This window comes from Diceros bicornis, chromosome 40 (assembly GCF_020826845.1).
Source record: "Diceros bicornis minor isolate mBicDic1 chromosome 40, mDicBic1.mat.cur, whole genome shotgun sequence".
Lineage (NCBI taxonomy): Eukaryota > Metazoa > Chordata > Mammalia > Perissodactyla > Rhinocerotidae > Diceros > Diceros bicornis.
Genome location: NC_080779.1, coordinates 16,477,068 through 16,489,092, shown reverse-complemented (window position 1 = coordinate 16,489,092; position 12,025 = coordinate 16,477,068).

Below are 12,025 nucleotides of genomic sequence, written 5' to 3'. Positions count from 1 at the left end.
CCATCATCCATCCATCCATCCATCATCCATCATCCATCCATCCATCCATCCATCCATCCATCCATCATCCATCATCCATCCATCCATCCATCCATCATCCATCATCCATTCATGCATGCATCCATCCATCCATCCATCATCCATCCATCCATCATCCATCATCCATCCATCCATCCATCCATCCATCCATCATCCATCATCCATCCATCCATCCATCATCCATCATCCATTCATGCATCCATGCATCCATCCATCCATCATCCATCATCCATCCATCCATCCATCCATCCATCCATCATCCATCATCCATCCATCCATCATCCATCCATCCATCCATCCATCCATCCATCATCCATCATCCATTCATGCATCCATGCACCTATCCCTTTGTACTATTTCCCACTCAACTACTCAGCACCTTCCTAACCCAGACGCTCAGTGCAGAGGGGTTGGCCAGCTTGTGCCCTCTGTTGCTGGGTGGCAAAGGAGGAGCCCTGGGCTCAGGGTCAGGAGACCTCAGTTCTGATCAGGCTACAAAACTCACGTGGCCTTGGACGAGTCGCATCCTCTCTCTCTGGGTCTTAGTCTAGGAGAAAAGGAGGAAACACTCCCCAACTCATTTTAAAGACTGATATTACCAGGATTTTTTTTTAAATCAGTCATGGATAGGACAAGCAAGAAAAATTACAGGACAATCTCAACTATAAACAAAGATGTAAAAATCAGATTATTAGTAAACGCATTTCAATAATGTATGTTATGTATACATGATATATATATAATATATCATGACAGATTTGGGTTTACCTCAGAAATGCAAGGTTTAACATTAAAATATATAGGCATTTCGGTTTCCAATAATATGGGATACCTAGGTATCTGGATTACTCCCTCTACTGAAAACTAAAAATCTCGAATAAAATATATAATACTCTCTTATAAGCATCATTAAAATAGCAAAAATGTAAAGCATTCTTGGATCAGGAACAGAGTGGAGGTAGAAATTCAGAGAGATAAGCAGAGCCCTGAAAGGATTTTGTGAAACAGGTGAGCTTGATTAAGCTTTGGTTTCACATCCTTCCAAAGCCCAAAGTACAAGAGATAAAACCCGGGGCCCACTCAGGTGGTCAGTCTATCAGGAAATCCTTCCTCCATAAAACTGGGATCACTGAGGCAGCCCTGATGGCCTAACGGTTAAAGTTGGGCACGCTCTGCTTCAGCGGCCCAGGTTTGGTTCTCGGGCACAGAACCACACCACTCGTCTGTCAGCAGCCATGCTGTGTCAGCGGCTCATACAGACAAAACAGAAGAACATACAACTATACACAACTATGTACTTGGGCTTGTAGGGGGGGAAAGGAAGAAAAAAGGAGGAAGATTGGCAACAGATGTTAGCTTAGGGAAAATCTTCCCCTTCAAAAAAAAAAACAAAAGAAAACTGGGACCACAAAAGAGTTATACCCTTGGAGATAATGAGGATAAAATAGAAGCAAACCCACTGACCCCCAGCTCTCACCCAGGAGACTGCAAGAAAAGTCAACCATCTCAAGCCCTGGCTTAAAACAGAGTGGAAAAAATTACCCCTAAGAATTAGAAAGCATAAGTTGGACCTCATGTGAGTTTGCAGCCCAAATTCACACTGAAAATATGCTTGAGAATTTAATTTGCAGCAATCCCCTGTAAAATCCCAAGAAAATGAGCAGATTTCAGTAACAAAAAAGACCAAATAAAGAAACAAGCCACCATGAATGAGATTTAGCAAAAACAACTGGCTGCATAAACAGAAGCCCAAGGGCTTCAGATAATGGAATCATCAGACACAACTATAAAATGACTATGTTTGATATGTTTAAAGAAATAAAAGACAAACTTGAAAATACATGTGGAAAACAGGAAACTGTAATAACTGCCTAAGCATAGTTGAAAAAAAGAATAAAATAAAACTTCTGGAAAGACCCAGCTGAAGAAAAAAATCAATGACTTGGAAGGTAGATCTAAAGAAATTATTAAAATGTAGTTCAGAGAAACAAAAAGATAGAAAATATGATAGATTAATAAACATAGAAAATAGAGCAAGAAAGTACACCATAAATCCAAATGGAGTCCTAAAGAAAATGAAATGAAAATGAGAATGGCTGAGAAGTTCCAGAATTGATTAGACATTGTATCAGTCAAGGTTCTCACAGAGAGGAAGAGATTTTAAGGAACTGGCTCACATGATTGTGGGGGCTGGCAAGTCTGAAATTTATAGGGCAGGCCGGCAGGCTGGAAACCCAGGCAAGAGTTGAAGTTGCAGTCTTGAGTCCAAAATTCACAGGGCAGGCCAGCAGTCTAGAAACTGGGGCAGAATTTCTATGTTAGAGTCTTGAGATAGAATTCCTTGTTCTTCTTTTGCTCTGAAGGCCTTCAACTGATTGGATGAGGCCCACCCATATTATGGAGGGTAACCTGCTTTACTTAAAGTCTACTGATTGTAAATGTGGTAACCACATCTACAAAATACCTTCACAGCAACATTTAGACCAGTATTTGACCACAGCTGGGTACCATAGCTTAGTCAAGTTGACATATAAAATTAACCATCACAGACACCAATTCACAGATTTAAGAAATTCAAACAAGTCCCAAGCAGGCTAAATAAAAGGAAACTCTCACCTAGACCTATTATAATGAAGTTGCAGAACACCCAAGACAAAAATCACCAAGGCAGCCAGAGAGAAAAAGAGCAACAGCGTGACAACTGACATCTCGTTGGTAACAATGATGCTAAAAGCCAGTGGAATAATATCTTCAATTTGTTGAGAGAAAACAACTACCAACCTAAAATTTTATACCAGGCAACACAAAAATATTTTCAGCAAACATAACTTGAGAGAATTTGCCACCAACAGACACTCGCTAAAGAAAATTCCGAGAGATTTACTTCAGGCAGAAAAGCAAGGCACCCACTCCAGCTAAAAGGTCTGAGATTCAAGAAGCATGAAGAGCACACAAAGCAGTAAATATTAAGTCTAAACAAACACTGATTGTACAAAACAGTGGGAATAATGCCTCGTGGGATTTGAAATTTTACAAAAAAATTAGAAAGAAAAAGCCAAGATGAAACTAAAATACATGGCAACAGTAGCATTTAGGTTGAGGAGAATACATTATTTGGAAGGAGGAAAAAGATACCAATTAACTTTAGCCTTTGTTACAGTAAAATTTTAAAGAAATGCAATGTTACATGCAAAAACAATAAAAAAGAAAATCTATCAGTGTAATTTCCGAAAATTGCCACCACAATATTTCTAGCACTACATACTCTTCCAGATCTTATCACTCCCTCATCAGGAGATGAATTTATTTCCTCTACCCTTGATACTCAGTAGGACTTTATGTGGTTGTCTTGATGAATGGAATGTGGCAGGAGTGATGCTGCTTGACTTCCGAGGCTAGGTCACCAGAGGCTAAGGAATCAGAGGCTTCTGCCTGGTTCTCTCTCAGGACGCTTGTTCTTGGAAACCCAGCCACCATATTGGGAGGAAGCGCAAGTTGCATGGAGATGCCACATATAACTGTTCCTGCCCAAAGTCCCAAATGATGTCCCAGCCGACAGCCAATACCATCAACTGTCAAGCATGTGAATGAGGGAGACTTCGAATGATTCCAGTCCCCAGGCTTTGAACCCTCCCAGCTGATAGTGGGCGGGCAGAGATAGGCTGTCCCTACTGAGTCATGCCCCAAGCACAGACTGATGAGCAAATAATGTCATTGTTGTTTGGGTGGTTTTTACTCAGAAGTAGATACTGGAACAACAGATTAAATGAGAAAACCTTATGATCATCTCATTTGATACAGGGAAAGCATTAAAAACGTTCAGCACCCGTTCATGAAAAAAATTAGGAATAGAAGGGAACTTCCCTAAGCTGATGAAAGGGTCTCTACAGCAAACATCTCACATAACAACAACATGGTAGCAGCTTTCCCTTTAGTCAGGCACCAGTCAACAGGTGTCATAACTACACACACCTGTCATGCACCTTGGCCAAGACCAATGAGTGACAGAATGGGAACCATCGTTCTCTGCTGCACAACTTTCCAGAGCAATGGCCGGTCTATGATTTAGAGGATCCATGGCTTCTCTCCTCCTCCCCAATGGAGGATCCTCCCCCATCCTCCCGAATGGAGGATGCCATTCGCCTGTGGTTCCAAGTGCTGTGCTCCCCACTGACCACCAGGGGGTGAATGTGCCACACACCAGCCTCCTCCCCAATTCCCGGCCCCCAGGTCCCTGAGGAAGCTGCTTGGAAGGAAAGCTGCTAGTCATTTCTCTCATAGCCCCAAAGGCATTTTCATATTTCTGCCTCATTCTCCACATGGCTTTCCCCCAAAAAACTGAATTTATCAAGTAACAATTCCACAAGATCACCCAGAGTCCGCTGAGCTGGGTGCTGGGGAGAGGGGACCTAACTACTCATTTTCATTTTTCGTTATTTTGTTAACTAGGATACACATAACTACTCATTAGACTGCGTAACCGTTACCACACTGAGCTGATTTCATTCCAGCCCAAAGCAAATAGAGTTACCACTTGGTTTCGCCAGCCTAGCCTTACCTATTAGGTTTCTAAAATCCTGAAAAAAGCTTGAAAATCTCTCTTACATGCTTCACAGCTGCCTGTAGGGTCTAGAAGACCAGACAGGAGACAGCGGTCTGTCACAGAAACGTCTGGGCTGTCAGAGACCCAGGGGAGGGAGGCGTGTGGAGCGGGTTTCAAGCAGCTGAGAGTGAATCTCACAGAATGGACCTTTAAAGCAGCCCCACCTTTCCCACACACACCCTGGGGACAGAGACCTTTGGGCAATCTCTCGGAACTCTGCTGTCTCTAAACTTTGCTCAGTGGCCTGGAGCCCTCAGGAACGTCAACACTGTCCTTCAAGTTCACTGCTGCCTCCGAGGCTCCCGAAGTTAAGACCTGCTTGCCCTCCGTGAGTTCCCAATCCTTGAGCGTCTGCTTGGGTGGGTTTCTGCATCCCCCTTCACACCGGCAGTCCCACTCCAGTCATCCTCCTCCCTGCTCCTCCAAGTTCCAAATACCTGGGTCTACACTAAGGGAGGCATCATTCTACATTCATTAAACACCTTCCACACTCCAGGCGTGGGCTACGTGGTGAGGAGACCTCAGTGAATAAGCCACAGCCTCTGCATTCGGGAAGTTCAAGTCTTGTGCGGACACCAGAAGGCAAAGAGAAAAGTCCAGGGCAGTGATTCAGGCCATAAGGGAAGTTACCTTGAGGCACAGGCTGGGGGGAACAAGCTCACTTGGGGGCTTGCCCATATGGACTTCCCGTAGCACTGAATAAACAAGAGGAAACAGGCTCAAAGTGAGGAGTGGAGGAGCCTTCCTTAGTAGGTGAAGTATCTGTGATGTCTGTTTAGCGTGCTCAGGAGCCTTTTTCCCCTGTCTGACCTGCCTTCCCTGACAGACACATTCCACACAGGAGCTGTGCCGCTGAGTCAATGAGGCTCTGAGACCCAGTGTGAGTCCTTTTCCTCAAGCCAGCTTCTGTCATCCTGGACATGGTTCCTGGTTCTTTTCATTGTCCCCATCAACCTTCTTCATCCCAGACAAGCCCCCAAAGCCATGGATACTGTTGCCAGCCCAGAGCAGGTGCTCAGCCCCCTTCCAGGCCTCCCGTCCACTCGCATGAGCCCCAGCACTTTGGGTTAGGGGAGTACGGGAAGCCAGCCGTCTCTGCTTACGCATGGGTCCCCAGTGATACTGCTGAACCAGCTGGTTGTAAAGGGAATGTGCAGACTCTAGCTGCCTGCAAAGTCAGCTTAGCAGGGTCCAGAGACTGGAGAAGAGAGTCAGCACCGGTGGAGCCCAGTATGTACAGGAAGTGTGTCTGTGGGCTGGAACCAGAGCCAGTATGCCCAGGAGTAACCCTGTGCCTGAGTAGTGCCAAGATGAGGGCATCTGGAAGAAATTCTCCACCCATCTCACCCATACCCTGCCCACTCACATGGGGAAATTGCGTATATCTCGAAGGGGAAGATAGAGGTCTAGTTAGCCCTTGGCGAGAGCTGAAAGTTCCCAGAGAAGAGACAGTGTAATGGGAGTGGGCCGGACAGGAAGGCTCAGTGTGGCCCTGGAAGGGAGTCATGCTCCTCCTGAGCAGGTACCTGAGCACAGCCCTCTCTCTCGGGTGGCAGTGGTACCAGTCAGTGGACCCTCCAACCCACAAATCTCCCCCACCATCAGTCTTAGAACTGGGCTCCCTGCCCACTGCTATGTACCTTTTTGTTCTATCTTTTCCTCCAGCAGGAAGCTCTAGCTTCCCTCTAATTCACCTACCTCAGCCCTACCTGTTTTTGCTCTTGAAACCTGACCTGGGCACAGGGCCCCTCTGTTCAGCTCTCTTAGCTGGCTTTGAAAATCATCGAACCTTCCTGTGGAGGCAGGATCTGTGTCTACCCCATCCCTCTGCCTGAGGGGGCCCCTCCATTCCCCTGGCAATACAAGCCCTTCAGGAACTTCTTTCTTGCTGATGTCCCTGGGCACTATGGGGACAATGAGGAAGGTCAGCTGACTGGACACCAGTCTTCTACCTCCCCAGCATCCTCTCTCTTCTCCTGGAAGTAGCCCCCAACCTCCCTGGGGATCCCTCCCCACTCTGTTATCCATAAAGTCTTGGACTCTAACTCCAAGGCCAGGCCTAAGCCAATTGATACGTTGTCTTTCCTCGGTCAGACTGACTGGTTGAGGGGTGGGCACCTGACCCAATTATAGCCAGAGAGGTCCGGGGAGACCTGTGCTAGGAATGCTGGGAAAAGATGCTGCTCCCTCACTATCTGAAGCTGAAGTGATTGAGTCTTGGAGCTGTTGTTGCAATCTTGTCACTGTGGGAAGCCATGTAGAAGGCCTGACTGAGGGATGAAGAGAGAGAAAGCAAGGGGCTGAGAGGAGGTGTCAGCCCTTGAGCTCAAAATCAAACAGCACCTTAAGCAAGCCCCTCCCAATCTCTAAACTCTTCACTTCTAAGAGCCACTAATAGGAAGGCACTCACTCCGCTTAAGGCAGTCAGAACTGGGGTGTCTGGCACTTTTAGCTGAAAAACTCTCAACAGCTACAGCCCCTAATGTCAGGCTCAGGCTGTGGGATGGTGAGTGTGCTTTCTACACTCCAGTGGGCCCTGAAGGAAGCAGGGCCGGGGGCCAACCTGTCCCGTGCTGTCTCCCCTGCCAGACATCTTGGGCATCTTGCAAGCAGGAGCCATGGTGTTCACCCCAGCTGCCCCAGGACTGGCACTGTGGCTGGCACATGGGGGAGGGGAATGGTCAGTAACACTGCTGAACTGACAGTTGTAGGGAAGCAGCCCACTGCGGCGGGAGCAGACAGCCAGGGTGGGGCTGGGGGCCAGAGCCCTGAGCCTGCTGGGTCATGGGGCCAGCCCTCGGGGGGCACCAGGCCCAGCCCAGCCCCTCTTCCATCCACTTTCCTTCCCTGAGCAGTTCTGGCTGTGCCCCGACCCCAGGAGCACAGCAGATGAAGCGAGGCAACTGCTTTTTCCCAGTTTTGAAAAATCACCAAATAGAGTAAAACTTACAGAAACTAAAAATAAGGCACCAAAGAGCAAGCCGTCAGTCAGTCCCCAATAGCTAACTGCCAGCTAACCAGGATTGCGAAATCCTCAAGTTCCCAGCTTTGTTGACAAACTTTCCCAGCCCTGAGTGGAACTTTGTCCTGGGCAGAGCAAATGGGGCCCAGAACGGGGGAGACCCTGGTCTTGGACTTGTGCCCACTCCCAGGCCCTGTCCCCCGTGTATGCGGAACAGGCATCAAGACACTGGTGCCGAAGGCTTCTTCCTTCTGCCTCCTATCCATCCCGGTCCCCCAGCACATTCCTTAATCATTCATTCACTTATTAAAAAAAACAACAACAACCGTTGTACTCCCAGCACTGTGCCAGCATCTGGGGATAAAATGGCGGAATATTTGCAAACTCTTCCCTGGGGCGGCCTTTACTAAATTTTTGGAGATAAGACAGTAATAGAATAAATCGCAGATAAGAGTGTAAATTTACCTCAGGAAGGTTCTGTGAGAACCTTTGGACAGGCCACGTGACCTCAGGAGGCTCCCTGAGGGAAGCGGCATTTGAGCCGAACCTGAAGGACGAGTAGGAGTAAGCCAGGTAATGGGCTGTGGGGTGGAAGGGAGACAGCCCTGTCCAGAATCAGGGGCTGGGCTGATGGGCCCGGAGCCCGGAATCCTGGGGCAAATGCAGGTGAAATGGGGAGGTCGGCAGGGCAGAGCACCGGGGGTGGGGGCGACGTCCCCTGAAGATTTTGGTCTAATCCTGAGAGTAGCAGGAAGCCACTGTCAGGTTATGTCAGATTGGGGTTTTGAAAATCTCCCTTTGGCTGAAACATGGACATCAAATTGGAGGGGGCTAGAGGGGATGCAGTGAAACCAGAGTGAGGCTAGGGTCTGCAGAACAGTCAGTGATTATTATTACATCTCGTGGTGATTCTTGTTCAAGGTCTCCCATGCACTTACAAACAGACAGTGGCTGGGCTGGGAGTCATCTGATGATTGACGTTTATGGCAAATAGGGATGCTCAATGGAGGCTCTGGAAAGCGCCAATAGGAGAATCCTCAATGTGCAGACTCTAGGACGGTGGAGCATGTCTGTACCCTCCCCTCAGGTAACTCCTCTCCTCTGGAGAACCAACTCTGGCTTGCTGCTGGGGTCTGTTAGAGACTGAGCACCCAACCGTGGGACATCAGGTGGCCATGTGGCCTGAGCTGCCCAAAACAATCTGGATGTTGTCGGGCCCTCCCAGTCGTAGGTTGGACGTGTGCAGCAGCAGTCTGTCGTCAAATGGAAATGGCAGATAAGAGGCCGTGCTCGTGCAGGTGAGGGAGGGATAGCTGAGTTGCAGGAGCAGGTGGCTCAGGTTCCTTTGATACCAACTCCAGTCGCATTGCCTCCTCTCCCTCAACCCATGCCTAGGGCTTTCGGGGGTGTTCTTTAGGATCAGTTTACCGAGGATAAGAAAACTCAAGCATGGTTTACAGATGGGTCTGCGTGATATGATGCCGATATCGCCCCAACGTTATAAGCTGCAGCATGACCGTCTCACTCAGGGATGCCCCTGAAGGTCAATGGTAAAGAAAAATCCTCCCTGTGGATAGAACTTTGGGTGGTATATTTGATTTTCTGGAGTGAGAGATGGCCAGAAGTGTGAATCTACATTGATACATGATCAGTTGTTAATGGTTTGGCTGCATGATCAAAGACTTGGAAGGAACGGGAATGGAAGGTTGGTGTATTAGTCAGAGAAACGATCAACATGATAGATGATGATAGATAGACAGATATAGATAGATAGATAGATAGATAGATAGATAGATAGATAGATAGATAGATTAGATAGATAGATGATGATAGATAGATAGATAGATAGATAGATAGATAGATAGATAGATATTTTAAGGAATTGGCCCTTCTGATTGTGGAGGCTTTGTGTGTCCAAAATCTACTGGGGCGGGCCAGCAGGCTGGGAACTCTGGGAGGAGTTGCAGTTTGAGTTGAAAGGTAGTCTGCTGGCAAAATTCCTTCTTGCTCAGGGGAGGTCAGACTTTGTTCTATTAAGGCCTTCAACCAATTTGACGAGGCCCATCCACATTGTGGAGAGCAATCTGCTTTATTCAAAATCTATCAATTTAAATGTTAATCTCATCCAAAAACCACTCTCACGAAACATCCAGAATAATGTTTGACCAAATATCTGGGCACTGTGGCCAAGCCAAGTTGACACATAAAATGAACCCTCACAACTGGTGACAAGAAAGTCTGGAGAAGAGATATGTGGATGGACCTCTCTGAACAGGCACAGACTGTGAAGATATTGATGGACATGTGAATGCCCAACGAAAGGCATCCACTGCAGAGGAGACAGTTCATGATCAGGTGGACAAAATGACGTCCTCTGTGGATGTCAGTCAGCCTCTCTCTCCAGCCACCCTAGTGCTTGCTAAGTGGGCCCATGATCAAAGTGACCAGGGGGGAGGAATGGAGCCTATGCATGGTCTCAGCAATGTGGACTCCCCCTTACCAAGGCTGACCCGGTAAACACTGCTACTAAGTGCCTCATCTGCCAACAACAGAGACCAGTATTGAATCCTTGATGTGGCACCATTCCCCGTGGGCACCAGTCAGCCACCTGGTGGCAGGTTGATTACACTGGATCTCCTCCGTCTTGGAAGGGGCAGAGATTTGCCCTCCCGGGACACTGACGATTAGCAAAGTTTAATGAAAAATCCAGCAATAATAAAGGTTAATGAAAATAGTAAAAGTTAATGAAAAACTACAGTAACCACAAAAGGCAGGATGATTGAGGGCTCAAACCTCTCAGGAATGAAAGTTTAGGTCACTCCTCTAGGAAAAGAATCCCAACCAGCTGAGATTCTCATTAAGGGCAGAGGAAATATGGAATGTGTAGTGAGAGAAGAAAGCCATCAGTATCAACTATGGCCTTGTGAGAGATTACAGAAAGGAGAACCGTAGGAGCTTTGTGTACTTTCTCTTTGATTGCTACGCTTGGATATGCTCACCATTTGCCTCTCTCTCCTTCCCAATTTTACTTTATACACAAGTTGTCAGAACTTAATTTTACATTTTAGGCAACAGAATATTCAGGGAGACTGTTACTGAGTTTGAGGAGCCATTAATATAGCTAGTGATGGATCCCATGACTGTTGGGGAAAGGGTGAGAACTTCCTCACTGGAAAGAAGGATAGCCTCATATTGTTAGATAGAGAGAGAGAGTTGTTTTGTTGCCGTACAGAGTTCAAATGTGCGTCAAAGCGCACACACGGAAGCAGAGCGGTCAAAGAGGTGGACTGTGCCAGTTATCCATTTATTGCTTCTCAGCTCCGGAGTCATCTTTTCTGCCCACTCTGGGAAAATGGCGTTGGAAATATTTTTTTCCTTCCAGCTGACACTGAAGCAGTGTCCGCAGAGGGCAGTGGAGAGACATTCTAGGAGGAAAGGCTTTGCTTCCTGGTTTCAATGTTCTCACTAGGCAGGCTCCTGCAGCACGGGCCACTCCTCCAGCACCAGCCTCCTGCACCACATGCGGCTTCCCCAGGGCCCGCCTCCTGCAGGGGGTCAGCTTCCTTCGGCACCAGGCTCCTGCAGCATTCTCCACTTTCAGCTTCTGCTGCCCACAGCACCGGGGGCCAGCAGCCTCCCCTGGCACTCCCTCCCTCAGGGGGCGTTGTAACAGAGTCCCTCCAGTAAAACGTGCCCAGTACCCTAGAGGGTGGACTTCCGGTGAGCTCCAGATTTCCAGCAGGTTTCACCAGCACAGTTTCACATCTCTGCCATCTCCAGCAAGGTCTGGATCTTAACCCCGGGGGACTCCTTCCTTGGGTCTCAAGAGTAGGGCTTCTCCTGCATCTGATAATTTTATATTCTTTAGAGTTCTCCTTACTTCTTACTAGCCAATCCCTCATGACTCCAATCCCCTGTTAAAGTTAATACTTTCTTATATTAAACTAAGTCTGTTCAAATTGCTATGTGATTTCTTTCCTGAGTGGACCCAGACTGATGCACTGTCCCAAGAGAAAGCCAAGAAGAAACTGTATCACCTTTTATTACCTAGCCCGTATGGGCTGAGTTGTGTCCCTTCCAAATTTTTACATTCAAGTCCCAACCCCTAGTACCTCAGAATGTAATTGTATTTGGGGATAGGGCTTGTACAGACTAAATTAAGTTAAAATGAGGCTATTAGGGTGGGCCCTAATTCAGTCTGACTGGTGTCTTCATAAGAAGGGGAAATTTGCACACACACAGAGACCCCCGGGGGGCGTGCACTGAATGATGATCATGTGAAGAGGCAGCAAGGGGATGGCCATCTGCAGGCCAAGCAAAGAGACCTCAGAAGAACCCAACCTGCCAACACCTTGACCTCAGACTTCCAGCCTCCAGGACTGAGAAAGTAAATTTCTGTTGTTTAAACCATCCAGTCCTAT